The following is a 25,219-nucleotide window of genomic DNA, read 5'->3' as shown; positions in this document are numbered from 1 at the left end:
AAATTTTTAGTGCTGTTCACAAATCTGTCTTTTAAATTCTATGGCAATAGTGCTACATTAGATGACGTTTGTTACTGGTTATAGAAGTTTCCTATATGTAATTATTTATAGTAAACTTGAAGGGGTTGACGAAAATTTTATTTGAAGGTTTTTGTAATTACTAGCAAAGGTTGTACAATACCTCCTGCAAATAACCCTCACTGTATCTAGATCATCCTGTGGGGGGGGAAAAAGGTTCACAGCTACATTACTATGACTTGCAGACGTGCGTGTCCTAAAGCTCAGCCTTCAGCACTACCGCCTCCCATGACTACATGTCAACCAATATCTGCATTGAAAATGCCACCCACAACATCACTCTACCCCTTATGGTCAGTTCCTTCAATACTGTAAATTGTGGTGTACAAGCCTTTGACTTTTCCATCACCAATGACAAACTTCTAGCAACCAAGGTGCAATGCCCTTTACAAATCTGCCCATTTCACTCCCCTTAATGAACACCAAAGATGATCATACAATATTCTCTACTTAACCCAAATAAATAGTTCATTTTCATAGAATCAAACAATCATAGTTGGCCCATCACATTAGTACCAGTTGTGAGAGTTACTAATTCCACTTTTCAGCATTGAACTGCAGACCAGCAGGTCACAGTTCTTCAACCATATAGAGTCATAGAGCACTGCAGCAGAAAACAGGCCCTTTGGCCCATCTAGACCATGCAAACTGTCATTCAGTCTTGTTCCATCAACATGCGCTTAGACCATAGCCCTCCAAACACATAGAGTTAAAGATCTTATCCAGACACTTGTACATGTAGTTGATGGTTTTGACTACAATGATCCTTTCACACTGTAAAGTCCAAAGCTGTGAAGTCCTTTACTTAAAATAGTTTACCAACAACTCTGCTCTTTTTTTCTACCAATGTCAAACTATGTATTTTGACATTTTGCTGAGAGAATATGTCCTTCCTATCTATTCTCCCTAGGCCTCTAATACTATACGCTCAAATAGTTCTTTCAATAGTTTCTTCCATTCCAGTGAAAACAATATTTAATCTTTAAACCTTCGTATTATTCTTCTAAATGCCCTCATGCAATCTCCAATGCAAATCACACCTTTCCTGTAAATCTGGTAACCAGAACTGTACACAATATTCAAGCTGTGACATAACATGTGGTATATGATCTTATTATATTCTGTGCTTCAGCCAATAAAAGAAAAGATCTCAGTCATTCTGTCTTCTTCCCCCACATCCTCCCATCAGCTAGAAAATAAAATCTTGAGAACACGTACTACCAGGTTCAAGGACAACTTCTATCTTGTTGTTGTAAAGACTGTGATCGAAGTCACCAGAGAGACACTGAGGCTGGTGACATAGAAGTGTTGATTCATCATGACAAGCAGGCATTCTTCAGGGGTTTCTTGCGGTAAAGTCCCACAAACCCAAAAGTACCTCACGTTTTTATACCCTTAAGATCCATGGTAAGAGTAGGAGATTCAATACAATTTCAATAGTTACAATAACCTTGTTTTCTTCAATATTTTGGGTTGATAATTCATCCTTGGAGTTACATATCTACAGCTCTGAATGTTCAAATTCCTTTGCTGGGACAAACTAAGAAATGTATTAGTATCAGTGTGGTCTGCAAGCTTCCTTGAACTTGTCTACAATGGTACAAATTACTCAGACCCATGGTTAACGATTTATGCAGGCCAACACAACCCCATTGTCTTTAACGTTTGGCTGATGCATACACAAATATCTCATGATCACCATTTGCAAACTGTCTCTTCATCTGTGGGCTAGCCTATGCTCTAGAGACAATTTTGTTTATTTGCAAAGGTGTGCTTTTTAATTCAATTTACATCAAGACCTGAACACTAGTTCTTGTCTAAATTCATATCTGTTATCTTCATGTAACTCCAGAATACTCCCTAATAGTAAGATTCTTGAATGGACTTCTAATATGATTTTTGTTTGATCTCTCAGTCATGTCCCTTTCACCTTATTTGTCCACTTGCATTGCACTTTCTCTATTACTATAAACATTGCATCCTGCATCTTGTCAGTGTCTAACTTTTGTACCAGCTTATTGTACTTGTGTATGGAATGATCTACATAATGTACTATGGAACGATCTGTTTGGATGGCATGCAATCAAAAGCTTTTCACTGTATCTCTGTATATTTGCCAAGGATAAAACAACTATCAAATGCCAATTTAATAACCCGTTGATTTGTTCTGCTACACTGAGGTATTGTCAGAAAATATAAAATTAAGATCACCCTGTTCCTCGACTCTTCTCTGTATCCTTGCATTTATCGTATATTCCACTGGCCTTTTCTCCTTCCCAAATACACCAATTTACATTTCTCTGGATTAATTCCATTTTCCAACCTCCTACCCAGGTGAGCAATTTACCTACATCTTCTGAAACCAATTGCTTTCCTTTGCCTACCTATCCCGACCTTGAGGGAAGTTAGCGTGGAAATAGCAGGGGCTCTGACAGAAGTATTTCAAATGTCATTAGAAATGGGGATGGTGCCGGAGGATTGGCGTATTGCTCATGTGGCTCCATTGTTTAAAAAGGGTTCTAAGAGTAAACCTAGCAATTATCGGCCTGTGAGTTTGACGTCAGTGGTGAGTAAATAGATGGAAAGTATTCTTAGAGATGGTATATATAATTATCTGGATAGACAGGGTCCGATTAGGAACAGTCAACATGGATTTGTGCGTGGAAGGTCATGTTTGACAAATCTTATTGAATTTTTTGATGAGGTTACTAGGAAAGTTGACGAGGGTAAAGCAGTGGATGTTGTCTATATGGACTAAAGTAAGGCCTTTGACAAGGCTCCACACAGAAGGTTAGTTAGGAAGGTTCAATTGTTAGGCATTAATATCGAAGTAGTAAAATGGATTCAGCAGTGGCTGGATGGGAGACACCAGAAAGTAGTGGTGGATAACTGTGTGTCAGATTGGAGGAGGGTGTGTAGCGGTGTGCCTCACGGATCTGTACTGGGTCCAATGTTGTTTGTCATATATATTAATGATCTGGATGATGGGGTGGTAAATTGGATTAGTAAGTATGCAAGTGATACTAAGATAGGTGGAGTTGTGGATAATGAAGTAGGTTTTCAAAGCTTGCAGGGAGATTTAGGCCAGTTAGATAAGTGGGCTGAAAGATGGCAGATGGAGTTTAATGCTGAAAAATGTGAGGTGCTACATTTTGGTAGGACTAATCAAAATAGGACATACATGGTAAATGGTAGGGCATTGAAGAATGCTGTAGAACAGAGGGATCTAGGAATAATGGTGCATAGTTCCCTGAAGGTGGAATCTCATGTGGATAGGGTGGTGAAGAAAGCTTTTGGTATGCTGGCCTTTATTGATCACAGCATTGAGTATAGGAGTTGGGATGTAATGTTGAAATTGTATAAGGCATTGGTGAGGCCAAATTTGGAGTATTGTGTACAGTTCTGGTCACCGAATTATAGGAAAGATGTCAATAAAATTGAGAGAGCACAGAGGAGATTTACTAAAATGTTGCCTGGGTTTCATCTCCTAAATTATAGAGAAAGGTTGAACAAGTTGGGTCTTTGGAGCGTAGAAGGTTGAGGGGGGTCTTGATAGATGTGTTTAAAATTATGAGGGGGATTGATAGAGTTGACGTGCATAGGCTTTTTCCATTGAGAATGGGGGAGATTCAAACAAGAGGACATGAGTTGAGAGTTAAAGGGCAAAAGTTTAGGAGTAACATGAGGGGGAACTTTACTCAGAGAGTGGTAGCTGTGTGGAACGAGCTTCCAGCAGAAGTGGTTGAGGCAGGTTCGATGTTGTTGTTTAAAGTTAAATCGGATAGATATATGGACAGGAAAGGAATGGAGGGTTACGGGCTCAGTGCAGGTCGGTGGGACTAAGTGAGAGTAAGAGTTCGGCGTGGACTAGAAGGGCCAAGATGGCCTGTTTCTGTGCTGTAATTGTTATATGGTTATATAGTTATATCAAATTTTATCTTCTGCAGATCTCTTTAACATGCCCCTGCATTTAAGCTGAAATTGCCAACATAAGTTACAAATGAGGGCTTGAGGAATCCCACTTGTAAAGGCCTTCCTATTACAAAAGCACCTGCCTTCTATGAGGTGAATTGGGATATATTCCACTTTGAGTTGCAGGACAGAGTGTTATGGTACTTTTTTAAAAATAAGCAAAGAGCATCATCTCTCCCTTATTTAAGTTCAATGGAAGATCTGAAAGTGAAAATAAAGTGTCAGCCTTGAGGGGCTTCTGATCACAACATCCAGGGTAGGAAAATATGGAATCAAGGAGGATCAGAATCGGAATCAGGTTTATTATCACCGACACGTGGCGTGACGTGAAATTTGTGAACTTAGCAGCAACAGTACAATGCAATACATAATCTAGCAGACAGAGAAAAAAAATAAATAAAATAAAACATAATAACAAATAAGCAAGTAGCTCAATTATGTATATTGAATAGATTTTTTTAAATGTGCAAAAACAGAAATACTGTATATTAAAGAGAGTGAGGGAGTGTCCAAAGCTTCAATGTCCATTTAGGAATCGGATGGCAGAGGGGAAGAAGCTGTTCCTGAATCACTGAGTGTGTGCCTTCAGGTTTCTGTACCTCCTACCTGATGATAACAGTGAGAACAGGGCATGCCCTGGGTGCTGGAGGTCTTTAATAATGGACGCTGCCTTTCTGAGACACCGCTCCCTGAAGATGTCCTGGGTACTTTGTAGGCTAGTGCCCAGGATGGAGCTGACTAGATTTACAACCTTCAGCAGCTCCTTTCGGTCCTGTGCAGCAGCCCCTCCATACCAGATAGTGATGCAGCCTGTCAGAATGCTCTCCATGGTACAACTATACTAACTCATTTCTTACTGAGAAGTGCCTGAGATTTGGTTTTGAACAACTACGTATGAAGAGAATGAAATAGCGCAAAACATAGAGGAGCAGAATTAGGCCATTCAGCCCATCGAGTCTGCACTGCTATTCCATCATGGCTGATTTATTATCCCTCTCAACCCTATTCTCCTTCCTTCTCTCCATAACCTTTGACACCCTCACTATTCTAGAACCTATCAACCTCCACTTTAAATATACCAAATGACTTGGTCTCCACAGCTGTCTGTGGCAATGAATTCCACAGATTCACTAACTCTGGCTGAAGAAATTCCTCTGTATCTCTATTCTAAATGGATGTCCCTCTATTCTGAGGGTGTGCCTTCTGTCCAAGATTTCCCCAATATAGGAAAAATCCTCTCCACATCCATTCTATCTTGGCCTTTCGATATTTGATAAATTTCAATGAGATCATCCCCTTATTCTTCTGAACTCCAGCAAATACAGGCCTAGGGCCCTCAAATGCTCCTCATATGTTAACCCTCATCATTCCTGAAATCATTTTCATGAACCTCCTCTGGGTCCTCACCAATCCAAGCACACCTTTTCTTAGATACGGGGCTCAAAACTGCCAGAATACTTCAAGTGTGGTCTGACCAACATCTTTAGATTATGAAGACACATAGTCCTCTTTTATTGTCATTTAGTAATGCATGCATTAAGAAATGATATAATATTTCCTCCGGTGTGATATCACAAAACACAGGACAGACCAAGACTGAAAAAACTGACAAAACCAGTGCAACAATACCAAAACTTGACGAAGAAGTCCATGAGCACCGTAAAGTTCAAAGTTTCTCAAATGTCCCACATCTCACGCAGACGGGAGAAGGAAGAACTCTCCCTGCCATGCCGACCACAGTCCGACTCTGAGTCATCCAAAAACTTCGAGCTCTGATCAGATCTCCAACACCGAGTACTGAGCACCATCTCTGTCCGAGCGATTTGACCTCAACATCGGTCGCCAACAGCAGGCAAAACCAGGGATTTTGAGGCCTACCCTCCAAAAGATTCCTGACCACGCAGTAAAGACGGCAGCGAACGAGCGTTTCAGAAATTTCTCCAGATGTTCCTCTGTGCTTTCACGTCCATTCTCCATCAAATCAGAATTGTCCACGACCCCTATTTAACAGATATGATATCATTTTTCACTGGAGGGCTGCGCTCGCGCGCGGTGCGCTGCCCTCCTCTCCTCCCGACAGTTTAGCCTTATATCCTTGCATTTATATTCCAGTCGTCTTGAAATGAATACTAACATTGCATTTGCCTTTATTACCACTGATTCACACTGCAAGTTAACCTTTAGGGAATCTGGCACAAGGATTCCCAAGTCTATTTGCATCTCCGATTTTTGGATTTTCCCCCCATTGAGAGAATAGTCTATGCCTTTATTAATTCTATCAAAGTGCATAACCATACACTTCACTACACTATATTCCATCTGCCTCTTCTTTTCCCATTGTCCTAATCTGTTGCCTCTTCTTTTCCCATTGTCCTAATCTGTCTAAGTCCTTCTGCAGACTCCCTGCTTCCTCAATACTAACTGCCCCTCCGTCTATCTTCCTATCATCCACAAACTTGGCTACAAAGCCATCAATTCAGTCATACAACTTGAAAAGCAGTCCCAACACTGACCCCTGAGGAACGTCACTAGTCACTGGAGGCCACCCAGAAAAGCCCCCCTTTATCCCTACACTTTGCCTCCTGCCAGCCAGCCAATCTTCTATCCATGCTAGTATCTTTCCTGTAATACCATAGGCACTTATCTTGTTAAGTGGTCTCATATGCAACACCTTATCAAAGGTCTTCTGAAAATCTAAATATACAACATCCACACAGTTTGTTTTGTCTTTCCTGCTTGTTATTTCTGCAAAGAATTCAACAGATATTTCAGGCAAGATTTCCCAGTAAGGAAACCATGCTGACTTTGGCCTATTTTATAATGTGCCTCCAAATACGCCAAAACCTCATCCTTAATAATGGACTCCAACATCTTCTCAACCACTGAAGTTAGGCTAATTGAACTATAATTTTCTTCTTTCTGCATCTCTCCCTTCTTAAAGAGTGGAATGAACTTTGGAATTTTCCAGTCCTCCAGAACCATCTGGTGATTTTATTTAAAGATCATTATTAATCCCTCCATAATCTTTTCTATACCCTCCTTCAGAACCCTGGGGTGTATCCATCTGGTCCAGGTGACCTATCTACCTTCACACCTTTCAGCTTCCCGAGCACCTTCATTGTTGTAGCAACTACACTCACTTCTGCCCCTGACACTCTGGAACTTCTGGCATGCTATTGCTATTACTACTACTACGTCGACTCGGGCCTAGGGGGCCGGCATCGGGCATGCTCTTGCCTTCCACATTAAAAACGGATGCAAAATACATATAGACTGTTTTTTTGTCCCGCATTACTACCACTGTCCATTCTTTCCACTGTCATTTTCTAGCCATCCAAAATCCATTATTGCCTCCTTTTTACAAATTTAAGTACCTGAAAAATGTTTTGGTGCCTTCTTTTACCTTATTGGCTAGCTTACCTTCATATTTCATTTTTCCTCTTCTTATGGCTTTTTAGTTGCCATCTGTTGGTTTTTAAAAGCTTCCCAATTCTCTAACTTCCCACTAACTTTCACTATATTATATGACCTCTCTTTTGCTTTATGCTATCTTTGACTTCCCTTGTCAGTCACAGTTGCTTTGTCCTCCCTTTAGAATATTTTATCTTTGGGATCTATCCATTCTGCGCCTTTCAAATTGCCTCCAGTAACTCCTGCCTCTAATTCCCTTTACTCCGCTGTAATACTGATACACCTGACTATCTCAGGATGAGGCTTTTCATTCTAGGACGAGGGAGATGTCTTCATTTTTTAAAGAAAGGGGCTTCCCTTCCTCCACTATCAACTCTGCTCTTAAACGCATCTCCCCCATTTCACGTACATCTGCTCTCACTCCATCCTCCCACCACCCCACTAGGAATAGGGTTCCCCTGGTCCTCACCTACCACCCCACCAGCCTCCGGGTCCAACATATTATTCTCCGTAACTTCCGCCACCTCCAACGGGATCCCACCACTAAGCACATCTTTCCCTCCCCCCCTCTCTCTGCATTCTGCAGGGATCGCTCCCTACACAACTCCCTTGTCCATTCATCCCCCCCATCCCTCCCCACTGATCTCCCTCCTGGCACTTATCCGTGTAAGCGGAACAAGTGCTACACATGCCCTTACACTTCCTCCCTTACCACCATTCAGGGCCCCAAACGGTCCTTCCAGGTGAGGCATCACTTCACCTGTGAGTCGACTGGGGTGATATACTGCGTCCGGTGCTCCCGATGTGGCCTTTTATATATTGGTGAGACCCGACGCAGACTGGGAGACCGCTTTGCTGAACATCTACGCTCTGTCCGCCAGAGAAAGCAGGATCTCCCAGTGGCCACACATTTTAATTCCACATCCCATTCCCATTCTGACATGTCTATCCACGGCCTCCTCTACTGTAAAGATGAAGCCACACTCAGGTTGGAGGAACAACACCTTATATTCCTTCTGGGTAGCCTCCAACCTGATGGCATGAACATTGACTTCTCTAACTTCCGCTAGGCCCCACCTCCCCCTCATACCCCAGCTGTTACTCATTTTTATGCACACATTCTTTCTCTCACTCTCCTTTTTCTCCCTCTGTCCCTCTGAATATACCTCTTGCCCATCCTCTGGGTCACCCCCCCCGTCTTTCTCCCTAGGCCTCCTGTCCCATGATCCTCTCGTATCCCCTTTTGCCTATCACCTGTCCAGCTCTCAGCTCTATCCCTCCCCCTCCTGTCTTCTCCTATCATTTTGCATCTCCCCCTCCCCCTCCAGCTTTCAAATCCCTTACTCACTCTTCCTTCAGTTAGTCCTGACGAAGGGTCTCGGCCTGAAACGTCGACTGCGCCTCTTCCTATAGATGCTGCTTGGCCTGCTGCGTTCACCAGCAACTTTGATGTATGTTGCTTGAATTTCCAGCATCTGCAGAATTCCTGTTGTTTACACCTGACTATTTATTTATTTAGTGATAGTGACGAGTTGGCCCTTCCAGCCAGACCAGCCCAGCAACTCCCGACAAACCCAATTAACCCTACCCCAATAGCGGGACAACTTACAAGGACCAATTAACCTACCCGATATGTCATTGGACTGTGTAAGGAAATCGGAGCACTGGGGGAGAGCCCACGCATTTCACAGGCAAAAGGTGCAGACTCCTTACCTACGGTGCCGGAATTGAACTCTGAACTCCAGAACACCCCAAGTTGTAAGAGCATCGCACTAAACACCACATCACCATGGTGCCCTTCAGCTTCTCCCTCTCAAACTGCAAGGTATGAATTCTATCATATTAGCCAAGGGTTCCTTTACTTTAAACTCTCGAATTAAGCCTGGTCCACTACACAACACCCAATCCACAATTACATTTCCCCTGGTGGGCTCAACCACAAGCTGCTCTATAAAGCCATCTTGCATATGTTTTATAAATTTCTTCTCTTGGGATCCAGCACCAACCTGATTTTTTCCCAATCTACCTGCATATCAAAATCCCCCATGACTATTGTAACATTGCCCTTTTTACATGCCTTTGATATCTTCCATTGTAATCTCTACTCGACATCCAGGCTACTGTCTAGAGGCCTGGATATAACTTTTGTCACGGTCTTTTTACATTTGCAGTTTCTTAACTCCACCCTCCAGGATTCTACACCCTTGGAGAATGAGGAGGTCACAGATAAGAGCTATAGGGAGGAAGTCACCCAAGGTTACAGGAGGCAGGTAACTGGGTGATTGTCGGGAGAAGGAAGGGAAATGGACAGCCAATTCAGAGAACCCCCATGGCCATTCCCCTCAATAATAAATATACCAGTTTGGATACTGTTGGGGGGGGGGGCGGTGAAGATGAATATGACCTACCAGGAGAGAGCTGCTGTGACCGAGTCTCTGGCACTGAGTCATGTACTGTGGCCCAGAAGAGAAGAGAGGTGAAGAGGACTGCAGTGGTGATAGGAAATCTCATAGTCAGAGGAACTGAGAGGAGATTCTGTGGGTTTGACAGAGACACCCAGATAGTCTGTCGGCTTCCAGGTGCCAGGGTCAGAGATGTCACGGATCCAGTCCATGGCATTCTAGAGGCAATGGTGAGCAGCCTTTGTCTTGGTACATATTGGCACCAAAGACATAGTAGGAAAGATGAGGAACTCCTGAAGAGAGATATTCGGGAGCTAGGTAGAAAGTTGGAAAACAGGACGTCCAGGGTAGTCACCTTTGAATTGCTGCCCACGCCACATGCCAATGTGAGTAAGAATAGGAAGCTTTGGCAGATGAATGCGTGGCTGAGGAACTGGTACAGGGGGCAGGGGTTCAGATTTCTGGATCATTGGTACCTCTTCTGGGTAAGGTACGAACTGTACAAAGGGAAGAGTTATACCTTAACCTGAGGGGAACTAGTATCTTTATTGGCAGGTTTGTTAGACCTGTTCAGGAGGGTTTAAATTAATTTGGCAGAGGGATGAGAATCAGAGTTATAATGTTGAGGATGAGGTAGTTGGTTTAAAAACAGAGGCTGTTTATACTAAAGACTGGTAGGAAGGAGAGGCTGATGATAGGGCAAAATTGCAGTCAACAGGATGAGTTGCAATGCAAAAGGCAGACAAATCCAAATGGTGAATGCACATAGTATACAGAATAAGAGAAGAAGGGAGCAGTAGTGATAGGGGACTCGACAGTGAGGGGAACAGACAGGTGACAGTGTGGATGTGAATGGGACACCTGGATGGTATGTTGCCTCCCAGGTGCCAGGGTTAGGGATGTCTCAGATTGGAGAGGGAGCAGCCAGACGTCTTGGTACATATTGGTACCAAATACATAAGAAGGAAAAGCAATGAGGTCCTGAAAAGAGAATTTAGAGAGCTAGGTAGAAAGCTGAGAAGCAGGACCTCCCAGGTAGTAATTTCTGGATTGCTGCCTGTGCCATGCACCAGTGAGGGTAGAAACAGGATGATTTGGCAGATAAATGGGTGGCTGAGAAGCTGGTGCAGGGGGCAGGGCTTCAGGTTCTTGGATCATTGGGATCTATTCTGGGGGAAGTATGACCTGGTTAAAAGTGACGGGTTGCACCTGAACCCGAGGGGGCCCAATATTCTCACGGGCAGGTTTGTAGAGCTGTTGGGGAGGGTTTAAACTAACTTGGCAGGGGGTGGGAACCAGAGTGAAGGGATGCAAGAAAGGACGGATGGTTAAAAAGTGAAGATAGCTTGCAGTCAGATTGCCAGGAAGTGCAGGCAGGTGATGAGTCTTAGTTGCAGCCAACAGGCTGAGTACCAAATCATTAGGGATGCAGAGTCAGAAAGGATAGCAAATACAGTATTCAAGGTGTCGTATCTAAATGCACGTAGTATAAGAAATAAGGTGGATGATCTTGTTGCAATATCACAGATTGCTAAGTCTGATATTGTGGCATTCACTGAATCATGGCTGAAGGATGGTTGTAGTTGGGAGCTGAATGGCCAAGGTTACATGTTATATCGGAAGGATAGGAATGTAGGCAGAGGGGGTGGTGTGGCTCTACTGGTAAAGAATGGCATCAAATCAATAGAAAGAGGTGACACAGGATTGGAAGATGTTGAATCCTTGTGGGTTGATTTAAGAAACTGCAAGGATAAAAGGACGTTGATGGCAGTTATACGCAGGCCACCCAACAGTGGCTGGGAGGTGGACCACAGATGATAACAGGAAATAGAAAAGGCGAGTCAACAGGGCAATGTTTGGTAGTCATGGGAGATTTTAACATGCAGGTCAATTGAGAAAATCAGGGTGGTAATGGATCTCAAGAGAGTGGGTTTGTTGAATGTGTGAGAGATAACTTTTTAGAGCAGTTTGTCATTGAGCCTACTAGGGCATCAGCTATACTGGATTGGGTGCTATATAATGAACTGGAGTCGATAAGGTAAAAGAACCCTTCGGAACCAGTGATCACAATATGATTGTGTTCAACTTGAAATTTAATAGGGAGAAAGTAAAGTCTGATATAGCAGTATTTCAGTGGAGAAAGGGAAATTACAGATGTATGAGAGAGGAGTTGGCCAAAGTAAATTGGAAGGAGCTGCTGGCAGAGATGTCAGCAGAGCAGCAATGGCGTGTGTTTCTGGGGAAAATGAGGAAGGTGCAGGACATGTGTATTCCAAAAATGAAGAAATATTCAAATGGTAAAACAGTACAACTATGGCTGACAAGGGAAATCAAAGCTATTGTAAAAGCAAAAGAAAAGGCATACAACAAAGCAAAAATTAGTGGGAAGATAGACGATTGGGAAATTTTTAAAAACCTGCAGAGAGGAACTAAAAGAATGATTAGAAGGGAAAAGATGAAATATGAAAGTAGGCTAGCAAATAATATCAAAGTGGATAGTAAAATTTTTTTCAAATATGTTAAAAATAAAAGATAAAGGAGAGTGGATATAGGACCGCTAGAAAATGAGGCAGGTGAAATAATAACAAGGGACAAGGAGACGGCTGCTGAACTAAATGAGTATTTTGCATCAGTCTTCACTGTGGAAGACACTAGCGGTATGCCTGATGTTGTAGTGTGTGAAGGAAGAAAAGTGGGTGCAGTCACTGTTACAAGAGGGAAGGTGTTCAAAAAGCTGAAAGACCTATCATTCTTGAAAGATCATTGCTAATGCCTCCACAATCTCTTCACCTCCTCTTTCAGAACTCTGGGGTGTACACCATCTGGTCCAGGTGACATATCTATCTTTGGAACCTTCTCTCTAGTTATGGTAACTTCACACACATCATGTCTCCTGACACCTGGAACTTCCACTATACTGCTAGTGTCTTCCACAGTGAAGACTGATGCAGAGTACTTATTCAGTTCATCTGCTGTTTCGTGCTCCCACATTACTACCTCTCCAGCATTGTTTTCCAGCAGTCCGATATCCACTCGTGCCTCTCTTTTACCACTTTATGTATCTGAAGAAACTGTTGGTGTTCTCTTTAATATTATTGGCTAGCTTACTTTTGTATTCCAGCTTTACCTTCTTAATGAATTTTTAGTTGCCTTCTATTGGTTTTTAAAAGCTTCCCAATCCTCTAACTTCCCACTAATCTTTGTTCTATAAAAACAAGGATATAACATTGAGGCTTTATAAGGCATTGGTGAGGCCTCACTTGGAGAATTATGAGCAGTTTTGGGCACCTTATCTAAGAAAGGATGTGCTGACATTGGAGAGGGTTCAAAGGAGGTTCACAAAAATGATTCCAGGATTAAAAGGCTTGTCAAATGAGAAGCGTTTTGATGGCTCTGGGCCTCTGCTCATTGGAATTCAGAAGAGTGAGGGGTGAGCCCTTTCAGACCTATCGAATGTTAAAAGGCCCACATAGAGTGGGTGTGGAGAGGATGTTCCTATGGTGGGAGAGTCTAAGACCAGAGGATACAGCCTCAGAACAGAGGGACATCCTTTTAGAATGGAGATGAGGAGGAATTTCTTTAGCCAGAGAGTGATGAATCTGTGGAATCCATTGCTACAGGTCGCTGTGGAGGCGAAGTCATTGGGGATACTTAAGGCAGAGGATTATAGATTCTTGATTAGTCAGTGCATGAAGGAATATGGGCAGAAGCCAGCAAACTGGGGCTGAGAGGGAAAATTGGATTAGTCATAATGAAATGGTGGAGCAGATTCGATGGGCTATATGGCCTAATTCTGTTCCTATATCTTATGGTCTTATCTTCTGACTCTATATCACTCCTTTCTAAGGCTTTGATCTCACTTTCTACCAACAGATCCACCCCACTTCCTCTGCCTACCTGCCTGTCCTTTCAACGCAATCGACATCCTGGGATGTTAATCTCCTGACTATGATTTTCTTTCTGTCACAACTCATTGATGCCCACCACATCATACCTGCCAATCTCTATAACTGCACTTCAAGATCATCTACCTTACTCTGTATACTGCGTGCATTCAAATATAACACCTTCAGTCCTGTATTCATCACTCTTTTCAATTTTGTTGTCATGTTACACTTCAACTTATCTTACAGACTGCAATTTTACCTTCTCGACTGCCTGTCCTTTCTCAGTCTCACTACACACTGCAACTACTTGTATACCAACTGCCCCATTCACAGCCTGATCACATTGTTTCCCATACTCTGCCAAATCAATTTAAACCCTCCCCAACAGCTCTAGCAAGCCTGCCTGCAAGGATATTAGTCCCCTTGGATTCAGATGTAACCTGTCCTTTTTGTACAGGTCATACCTTCTCCAGAAGAGATCCCAGTGATCCAGAAATCTGAAACACTACCCCATGCACCAATTCCTCAGCACCATTCATCTGCCAAATCATGCTAATCTTACCCTCACTGGTACATGGCACAGGCAGTAATCCAGAAATTACTAAAATTGCTACCCTAAAGGTCCTGCTTTTCTGCTTTCTACCTAACTCTCTATATTCTCTCTTCAGGACCTCTTCCCTTTTGCTATCCATGTCATTGATACGATATGTACTCTACCATGACTTCGGCTGCTCTCCCTCTTTAGAATGCTGTGGACCCAATCTAAGACATCCTTGACCCAGGCACCTGGAAGGCAACATACCATCTGGGTGTCTCTATCACATCCACAGAATCTCATCTCTTTTCCTCGAACTATGGCATCTCCCATCACTACTGCTCTCCTCTTCGCCCCACTCCTCTTCTTAGACACAGAGCCAGAGATCTGACTGCTGTGGCTTTCCTCTGCAAGGCCATCGCCGACCCCGTTTCCCCCCCACCACCCCCCACTGCTACACACACAGCAAAAACTCTCAGTGAGCAAATCACTAACTAGCCAGAAGACATCAAACAGAGCTGACAGCTACAGGACATCATGAAGTTTATTCTAATATTATTTGCTTTTGCTATATTTTTGTCATATTCATAAAAAAAAAGCAGTGAAAATACATCAGTCTGATGGATGAGAATTCTTTGTTTAGATTCATTTAAGTTTAGGAAGCTGGGCTTACTCAATATTATGAGTCATAATATTTGTCCTAATATGCTTTAAAACAATTTATAGCTTTTCTACTTGTATAAAGGGTGATCATTAACAGATACTTCAAACACACATTAGTGTTCCTGGTAATCTACCTAACAATAACATGATCTAATGAACGCCCTTTGATTTTTCCATAACTTGGGTAGGTTTTTAGTTATTTTATACTTAACATAGATAATACAAGTTTTTTTTTGCCTCTGAATTTTCAGATGTAATGATTCGAAATGTATGATTGTATCATGTGTAATTGTGGACGATAGAATTATTATTATCTTTGCAGTTTAATTTTTATAACTTCTTGCATTTTATATCATTGCTGTTGTTAAGTATTGTCAAGTCATCATTGGCTCATGGCGACCCTATGGACAATGTAGTTGTCCGTAGTGTTTTTGTGCCAAGATACGGAAGTAGATTGCCAGGCCTTTCTTCCGCGCAGATACTGCTGCTGCCTAGATCGGAACCTGGTTGGATTTGAACTCAGGACCATCTTCCTCGAAGACCAGTGCTGATGTCACTACGCCACCGACTGGCCTGTTTTTAATAATAATAATATATATTGTTCCATATGTTTCCTTGCGGTCACAGTTTGTATATGCAATTGTTCAGTGTGTTCCCGAGGAGGTTACAGTTCTCTCTCTCTCTTTCTGGAAGTTTCTTTGGTATCATATTATTTGAATAGGGGTTCTCTGATTGGTTGTTATGATGCCTTTTTCTTGACTTCCGAAAGAACCTTGGATCAAAAACATCAGAGTCCAACAAATGTTTGTGATAACTTAACAAACTTCTCTGGACACTGAGCAGATCTTGGCAAAATGGAAGAGAACAAATATCACACCACTGTTCAAGAAAAGATATAGGTAAAATTTGGGAACTATAGACCAGTTACTTTAACATCTTAGTCGGGAAAATGCTTGAAGTTCTTAAGGAAGAAATAATGAGACGGTTGGATAGAAATGGTTCCATCAGGCAGATATAGCAGGTCCTGTTTGAGGTCCTTACTGGAGTTTTTAAAGAGGGTATAATGAGCTCAATGGAAAGAGCGTATCAGGTAGATGTTGTATACTTGGATTTCCAGAGGAATTTGATAAGGTAATGCAAAAAAAAGACTTATTTATAAGATAAGGATACATGGAGTTGGAAGTAATGTGTTAGCGTAGGTAGAGGTTGTGCAAAAGATGTGGAGAGTCTGCAGAGAGATATAGATAGGTGGGCAAAGGTTTGGCAGCTGGAGTACAATGTTGATTAATGTGAGGTTTTCGACTTTGGAAGCAAAAGTAGACCAGATTATTATCTAAGTGGTGGAAGATTGCAACATGTTGTTATGTGAGAGACTTGGGAGTGCTTATGCGTGAATCGCAAAAGGTTGGCTTGCAAATGCAACAGGTTATCAAGGCAGATGGAATGTTGATCTTCTTTGCTCGAGGGATTGAGCAGAGAGGTTACACTGCAACTGTAGAAGATGCTGGTGAGGCTGCATCTGGAGCACTGCATGTAGTTCTGGTCTCCCTACTTGAGGAAAGAGATACCAGCTTTGGAGGTGGTGCAGAGAACATTCGCTAGGTTGATTTTGGAGATAAGGAGGTTAACCTATAGGTGAGATTGAATCACGTGGAACTATACTCAATAGAATCTGGAGGAATGAGGGGGAACCTTACAGAAATATAAAATTATCCAGGGGATAGATCAGATAGAGGAAGCAAAGTTATTTCCACTGGGATGTGAGACTAAAACTAGGGGAAATAACCTCAGGATTCAGAAATAGATTTTGGATGGAGATTAAGAGAAACTACTTTTCCCCAGACAGTAGTGAATTGGTGGAATTTTCTGCTCAGGGATACAGTAGAGGCTACCTCAATAAGTATACTTAAGACACAGTTAGATAGATTTTTGCATAGCAGGAGAATTAAGGGTTATGGGGAAAATGAAAGTTGTGGAGCTGAGTCCACAGCCAGATCAGCCATTGAATGGTAATGCAGCCTTGTGCTCCTTTTTCTGCTCTTACATTGTTATGATCAGGTTGTAGGTCTCAGGCAGAACAGATTCAAGTACAATGTAGCTAGACTGACCTTAGAGTATATGAAACCAATGAATAAAAGGAAGGCTTGTTGAGAAAATGTTGCAAACCCGATGAGTGAAAATGTCAGATTACCTTTCAGCTTAACTTCGCAAAACTCAAAAAAAAACACTTACCACACCAAATGATTTTTTTCCCGTGAATCTAGTTTTGTCCAATCATTCCTACATATTACCCCGAATATGGTTATTTAGCAAATTAGTCAAAGGCATTTTAGATCATTCCCTCTCATAAAGTAGTTCTGTAATGAAATAGAGTGATTGCATTCCATTAAATTATCCATCTTTGAGAATCAGCATTATTTGCCATTGGATGATAAATGTTTGTTTTACATTTCATGACTTTAACCAAAATGCATCCAGTCTTGCAGGTTTGAAGTGGTGTGCTGAGTCAGGGCAAGATATTGATAAAAACTATTCTAGGCCACAGCAAAGGGAAAATGCAATATATCCACACTGACAGACACACCACTTTCTGAAATACTCAGCAGCAGTAGCCATGCATTCGGCAAATTACATACTGTATACTAATGTGTCTATTAACTGTGCCAAGTAATTTGTCTAGTCAAGAACTAGGTGAACTTCCATCTTAAAAGCATTTTATTACCAGATACTTAATGTGTGGGAGTACATTTTTAGGGCTTAAAAGTCTTGGCATCAAATTTTATTGTCGGTCCCTTGTTCAGCCTAACAGTTTCTCAGAAAGTAAACATTCTCCTCCTAAGATCCAAGCTAGGTGTCAGATAGTCATGACTTTTCAGTTCATTTAATCTTCTATTCTCAGGTGTCCTTGGCACTTGCCTACATTGCTTGAATTAAGAGGTTTCTCTTCTTACTTCAAAAAACAAACTGTCCAATACAAGTTTCTTCAGTGCACTAAAGTACAGGCAGTCCCCAGGTTACACAAGGGTTCGATTCTTGAGAAATATCAATAATTTGATTTCTCCATGAGTCAGAAATGTAGAAATGTCCTTTCTTCAGTAACTCATTTAATATTGCTCTAAATGCAAGTTGTCATTCCTTCATTTCATTGAATATCACCCTAACTCAACCCATAACTAATAGAATATATACTGCACTGTCATTGATCAATACCATGAAACCTTTCTTGTACTCCTTCCCCTTCCTCCACCTTCTTACTCTGGCTTCAGCCCTCCTTCCTTTCCAGTCCTGATGAAGATCTCAGCTCAAAACATCACCTGTTTACTCCCCTTCATAGGTCATGCCTGGCTTGCAGAGTTTTTCCAGCATTTTGTGCGTGTTGCTCAAGATTTTCAGCACCTGCAGATTCTCTTGTGTTTGTAAGTTGCTCTAGTCAACCTGATCTGCAAAATACTAAATCCTGTAAATGCTAACAGGCAAATACAGGAACCAAACAGGATAACTTCATTTAATATTAAAGAACTGACTGCTGAAGTGGAGATGTTTTTTGTAAGCTATACAGGAAAGTGCAGAAACCACATCTGGAGGGGTGTGTACAGAAGTATGAGGAAAAGTTGAATTTGTATCAGCTAGAGTTTAACAAAGAGACGGAATGTGTTTGAAGCATACAAGATCATAAAGGCCTTGACAGGACAGATACAAAGAGGTATCCTCATTTGGGAAATTCTAGAACTTGTAACTTATAAAATCCTAAAGGGATTGGACAGGCTAGATGCAGGAAGATTGTTCCCGATGTTGGGGAAGTCCAGAACGAGGGGTCACAGTTTGAGGATAAAGGGGAAGCCTTTTAGGACCGAGATTAGGAAAAACTTCTTCACACAGAGAGTGGTGAATCTGTGGAATTCTCTGCCACAGGAAACAGTTGAGGCCAGTTCATTGGCTATATTTAAGAGGGAGTTAGACATGGCCCTTGTGGCCAAAGGGATCAGGGGGTATGGAGGGAAGGCTGGTACAGGGTTCTGAATTGGATGATCAGCCATGATCATACTGAATGGCGGTGCAGGCTCGAAGGGCCAAATGGCCTACTCCTGCACCTATTTTCTATATTTCTATGTTTCTATGTTGTCAAATAAAGTATTACCCACTTGAAACAAATGGAACTAAATTTCACTCCTACCCCCCTCACAGGGTCTGAGAATTTGGAACCATCTCCTCAAAGAATAATGGTAGCAAAGACTCAGAACATTAAGTCTGTGACATCTACAAAATTTTTAATAAAGTCTGTCACAAGCCTTGTGGCGGCCATCAGGCTGGTGCTTATGCCACTTTCTGTGGCATGAAGTGACAGAGTATGAGACTCCGCCCCCCCCCCCCACCCCGGGATAGGACGCCAGTCTATCACAAAGTTAACCCCCAGCATTTTTGCCGGTACCCATTCTCAGCTGGGTAGACTGGAGCATTGTGTGGTTAAGTGCCTTGCTCAAGGACACACGCTGCCTTGGCCGAGGCTCGAACACACGACCTTCAGATCGCTAGTCCAACGCCCTAACCACTTGGCCACGCACCACACAAAAGCTCTGTCAAACCCATTGAGAAATTCTTAAGCATTTGCCTTCACTGAGAAAAAAGGTCACAACCTGTTCAAACTTCCCTAATCTCCAAACCTAGAAATATTTCTATAGGATTTTATTTCCAGAGCTTCAACATCTCTTAGTATGAAGACCCTCACGATAATGCACTAGATAATGGGTTTAACAAGCATTGATACAAGTCTACAATCTCCTCATTCCCTTTATTTTCCGGACTTAAACCTCCTGTATTACATTGCCTTTCCAATTTAGGTTGTTAATCTTAAGATTCACATTCCCAGATCATGTAGCTCACCGACCTGCTAAGCCAACCTTACTTCTGACTACAACTAACCTCATGTCCCACACAATTTATTCAGATACGATATCCCAGTGGGAGTTGCCATCCTTTTGCAATCCTTGCACAATAATTCTCCATACTTTTATTCTGCTTCTGTTAACATAAAAATCAAGCTTCAAGATTATCTGCTCATGATATTTCTATGTCTGACTGATACGTTATTGCATTTGTTACATTGATAGCTGGGAGAGCCATTTTGTTGAAGTGGAAGGATACATCAGCTCCCACTTTGTCACAATGGATCTCTCAAGTGATGCTATGTCTTAGTTTGGAGAAAATTAGAAGTCGAACCTTTGAACCTTTATTTGATTTTGAGAAAAGATGGGGCTCATTTGCTTGTTACTATCGTTTGAGCTAATTGATAGATTTTTTCCACGATCTAATTGTAAATTTTTTGGTATATTTTCGTTTCTTGCTGGCGGTTTGATGTTTATTTTTAGAAGCTTTTTGTATATCGCATGGCTCCGGGGTTGCACAACAAATGGGTTCTTTTTTTTCCTCACTTTCCTGCTTAGTAGGTTTTATTTGTTATCGCAATTCTTTTTTTTCAATCTTTAAGATAATGTATTTTTTGAGGCATTGTAAGTGTTGTTACTTCAATGTACTCATGTTATTTCTTTTGTATAACAATAAAAATATTTGAAAAGAAAGAAAAGATTATCTGCTAAGATTTAGTATAATGTTCTTCAACAACCACCCCGCTACCCCATATTATATCCTTACAGCTGTTGAGAAAACATCAGTTTTAGCTCTGGATGAACAGTTTACTCTGCACATTTTTTACATTAGTGCTGATACTAAATAAAACGTAAACCCTGAGCAATCCAGAGGCTTGAACTCAATTCCAATGTCCTCTGCCATTTGCCGAGTAACCAACTGTTAAAGCCTTACAAGCTGTTCCTTATCTTGGATTAAATGGGAACTGTCACAACCCTAAGGCAAAAGTGTATTTCAGAAAGATCTTTGTTTATGAAAATAAATGCCTTTTCCTTCAGAATGCTACCTGGTAATGCAAACCTGCATATGTAGTTCTGTGCATTCGTGTAGGAGTGTTAGCAAGCAGAATCGTGGCAAGTAAAATCATTTTAAAATTGTGTTCATACACCAGTCAAACGGGAATATGAATGAGTTTGCAGTGAAATACTTTGAACGTTGCTCAAGCACATCATTGCTTGGAAATTGAAATGCACAATGATACAATCCATAACTTGATTTCACCCAGAATTAGCCACATAAGCAAGCCGGTGAAACCATTCCATTCAAGAAACCGAATTGGGTACATCTGTTGTTGATATACCATATGCTAACAAGTCTGATGTTTCCCCAGCATCAACACACACTCAAAGTATTTATTATTGTGTAACACTTGCTCCAAAGCGTACAACATTAATTGGCACTCAATGCTCTATTTAAATCTCCATTAGTGATAATATATGGATACTCAAAGTTCATGATATACAATTCCGGGTTTCCTGGGAGCTCCCTTGATTCTATCGGAAAGAAAATCTATACTTCCCAATATTTTCAATGGCCAAAGCTGCCCCTCAAAGGATTCAGCTTAGGGGAATAACTGTCACCTACTATTTCTCAAACAAGAGAAAATCTGCAGATGCTGGAAATCTGAGCAACACACACAAAATTCTGGAGGAGCTCAGCAGGCCAGGCAGCATCTATGGACAAGAGTACAGCTGACGTTTTGGGCTGAAACCCTTCGGTAAGACTATTTCTGCAGCTTTTGACATGTTTGCACTCCCACTACTCCAGCATCAACGCAACAGCAGCTACTGACTTCATCAGGCTACGGTAAACACAGGGCACACTCATCTAATGTGGAAACTTCATGTTGTACATCCCAACCAATTGAAAACAACAGTTAGGGCCTCAGGGGTACCAAAGGAGACATGGAACCCAAGGGCCAGGAAGTTACAAGGCAGCCAGGAGGATGGCAACAGCTCTGACGCGATATTCTAACAACATGAGAAACTCAAGCCTCACTCGTTTACTCAGTTATATGCCATGTCTTCACAAGAAAGGGATTTTAATGTTCACCCCAAATCAGTCTCCCTGTCAATAAGGTCCTCCACACATTCCTTTTGTTACCACCACCAAAGAGCACCAATAAACAACTCAAAGAACAGATGGTGTACAGCATACTTTTGTGTGCTACTTTTCAGTTCTGTCTGCTTCATTTATAAAGCAAAGAAATTGTCCTCGGCCCTTGCAATGGCAAGACTTTTAACTATCATCAGTTTTTCTTGAAGAATGATATTCTGCTTAATGCACTTGGAGATCAGCACAAAATAACACTTTCACTCAAGGGAATTTCACTCTGGAATTACCCATGCCAATTCAGGAGTCTGATGGTTTTGGGTAATAACTGGTGGTGTGTGACCAAAGGCATCTGTATCTGCTGCCCGATGGCAGTACTGAGAAGAGAGCATGGCCTGGAAGATGGAGGTTCTTGATGATGAGGATTCTTGGTGATGAATGCTGTGTTCTTGCAGTAGCGCTCCATGTAAGTGTGCTCAATAGAGAGGAGGGCTATTCAGTACCTTCCAGACTAATACCTCATGGATGGCAAAAATGCTTTAGCTTTCTCTGGGTCATGCTGAGAATATGGTTGGCCTTGAATCTACCTCCTGCCATTTGCCAGTTAATTACCCACACCATTTATGATTGGCTTTAGGAGGACTGCAAAGCTTTGATCCAATGTATTTGTTGTATGGCCACTTCAGATCTGTCTATCAAGCTCATTTGGAAGGTACCTGCTTTGCATGCATGAGATCATAGGTTCAATGCCTGGCATGTTCACATGGTGGCCATGAACTTTTCTTGTATTCCAAGATGGACTCTTGACCTCACAACCTACCTAGTCATGGCCTTCACGTCAAAGCACTGATGTGATGAAATTATCTATACGGATGGCGTGCAAAATAAGGATTTTTCATTATACGTCTGTACAAGACAATAATAAGCCAATTTTATTGCTAAGTACATTGATGTTCAGTGTACATAAAGTCCAGAGCCTCAGCTTCAACAACTAGAGCTTCACTTTTAGGTAGACCCAGGGCTGTTCCCAACATTTGCCTTTACAGTCCTCATTAAACTGGGTTTAATCCCCTTGACTTGTTAGTGATAGCAGAAATGATTTGCCAGCCCATAACGCTACAGATTAGATTGCTGTGAGGACCATCCATTGCTACCAATATTCCAAAGCCTCTTGAATGCCCAGTTATACCTGATCACAGGCAAGTGCTTGCACACGTATTCTGACAAATCCCTGGCAGCTCTGGTCGAAAATAGAGAGGTCTATTCCACAAGGAGCCAGAATGCCCTTTAAGACGGAAGATTAAATGACCGTGGGATGGAGTAGTGAACAAGATGCACACAAACATGTGTGTAGCATTCAACATGGTTTGAGGACCTCAGAAGGAGACTAAATGAGTGAACACATTGAATCTTCATTCACAATATTATGAATAAAAGTATCTCACACTGCTCTGTTCATTACACCCATGTTAATGAATATTCACAGTTCCTACCCAAGATTCTTGTTCTCTGTCCCTTGCCAGTACAATTCATTTTCCTCCAAGACTCAGAGCCACATCTGGCATAGCCTGTACAGTGCAGCTATTCCTGCAGGTGACCTGAACATTTCAGGAAACAAACACTTAACCGCTCCTGTACGAGAAGACTGAACTGGTGAGGAACACCAGACAGCAGGGTCTCAAGCCCAGCACCTCTCCTCCCTGGATGGTTAGAGTGGTGACTGATACCGGATTGGTTGCTGCACAGTCTGTGTCAAGGTGTTATGATATCATGTTCCATATCTTAACCATCTTGTTCAATATCCTAACCATCCTTCAGACCTCTGAATTGCCTTAGAGTGTTGATTGCGAACTCCATTCAACCATCACAAACCTGCATATCAGTGGATCCCTTCAAAGAACAATGTTTACTGTTTTTCCAGTATTACCCTTCTACCATTAGGCTCCTGAACCAGCATGGATAACTTCACTCATCTCAACATGAACTTATTCCACAACATATGGACTCACTTTCAAGAACTCTACAAGTTATGTTTTCTATATCTATTTATTATTATTTTGTTTGTATTTACACCATTTGTCTTTTTCCACATTGGTTGTTTGTCAGTATTTGCTTGCGTATAGTTTTCCATTGATTCTATTGTATTTCTTTGTTCCACTGTGAATGCCCAAAAGAAATACATATACATACTTCGATTTTTTTTTAAATTACTTTGAACTGTGATCTTCAGTACTTGTAGAGTTTTGCTTTTTGCAAACATTTTGATACTTCTGCAACCCATTTAAACACTCAAGTAACAAACCTATCCATTCACTTCATTTCTCAACTCAGAGGCCAAACTTTGTAATGATCTTAAGACCTTGAAGTTTTTGACTGATGTTATCTCAGCACTTACTGCTGATCCATCTTCCAGCATGTCTAATAACTTAATTATTTCAAAAAGCTTAGTTTAAAAATCTTTTACTTTTCCATATTAAAAGCTTATTACTATGATCAGGTTGCCTTTCTCACAAGAGCTCAATTTACACAACAAAATTCATTTCATGACAGACTGTAATTCTGACATGAAGCTTGCCATTGAAACGTAATTGAAAACCCAGTTGACAGGTCAGATCATTATCTATTGTCTTACATTGGCAAGGCAAAATGTGACCATGCTTAAAAGACTCTGTGCTCACTTTAGATTCCATATCCAACCTACAACATGTGTCACCAGGCAACAGTATCTGGAAAAGCAGGGTGAGGATTAGTACTACTGAATGCCAGCTTCCAATTCTACCCCATTATAGAATCAGATGTGCCAATAGCTAACAAACTAAAAGGAAGATCGCTGTCAATTTTGTCTGGTTGTATCCAAATCCTGCATGTTAAGGACAACTTGCTGAATGTCTATTGCCTTGCTTGATAACTTCCTTTATAGCAAATGGAAAACAGAACTGGTGCTACATTTCCAGTAAACAACTCCACATAGCCCATGGGTTTCCAGACTCAGGACTCAAGAACCCATAAGACCATAGAGAGAGGAGCAGAAGTAGGCCATTTGGCCCATCGAGTCTGCTCTGCCATTCAATCATGGGCTGATCCAATCTTTCCAGTTATCCCCATTCCCCTGCCTTCACCCCATAAGCCTTTGATACCCTGGCTAATCAAGAACCTATCTATCTCTGCCTTAAATACACCCAATGACTTGGCCTCCACAGCTGTTCGTGGCAACAAATTCCACAGATTTACCACCCTCTGACTAAAGTAATTTCTCCACATCTCAGTTTTAAAAGGACATCCTTCAATCCTGAAGT

At 41.6% G+C, this 25,219-nt stretch overlaps 1 protein-coding gene across 1 annotated transcript in view; it reads right to left on the bottom strand.

The window, feature by feature from the left end:
- The window catches only part of LOC134347160 (sorbin and SH3 domain-containing protein 2-like), a 465,962-nt gene that overhangs the window by 425,579 nt on the left and 15,164 nt on the right, over positions 1–25,219 (bottom strand). The window lies entirely within an intron of this gene.

Source organism: Mobula hypostoma, chromosome 5 (assembly GCF_963921235.1).
Source record: "Mobula hypostoma chromosome 5, sMobHyp1.1, whole genome shotgun sequence".
NCBI classification, from domain to species: domain Eukaryota; kingdom Metazoa; phylum Chordata; class Chondrichthyes; order Myliobatiformes; family Myliobatidae; genus Mobula; species Mobula hypostoma.
The sequence above is the reverse complement of the archived record's forward strand: the minus strand, read 5'-3'. Positions and strand labels throughout refer to the sequence as shown.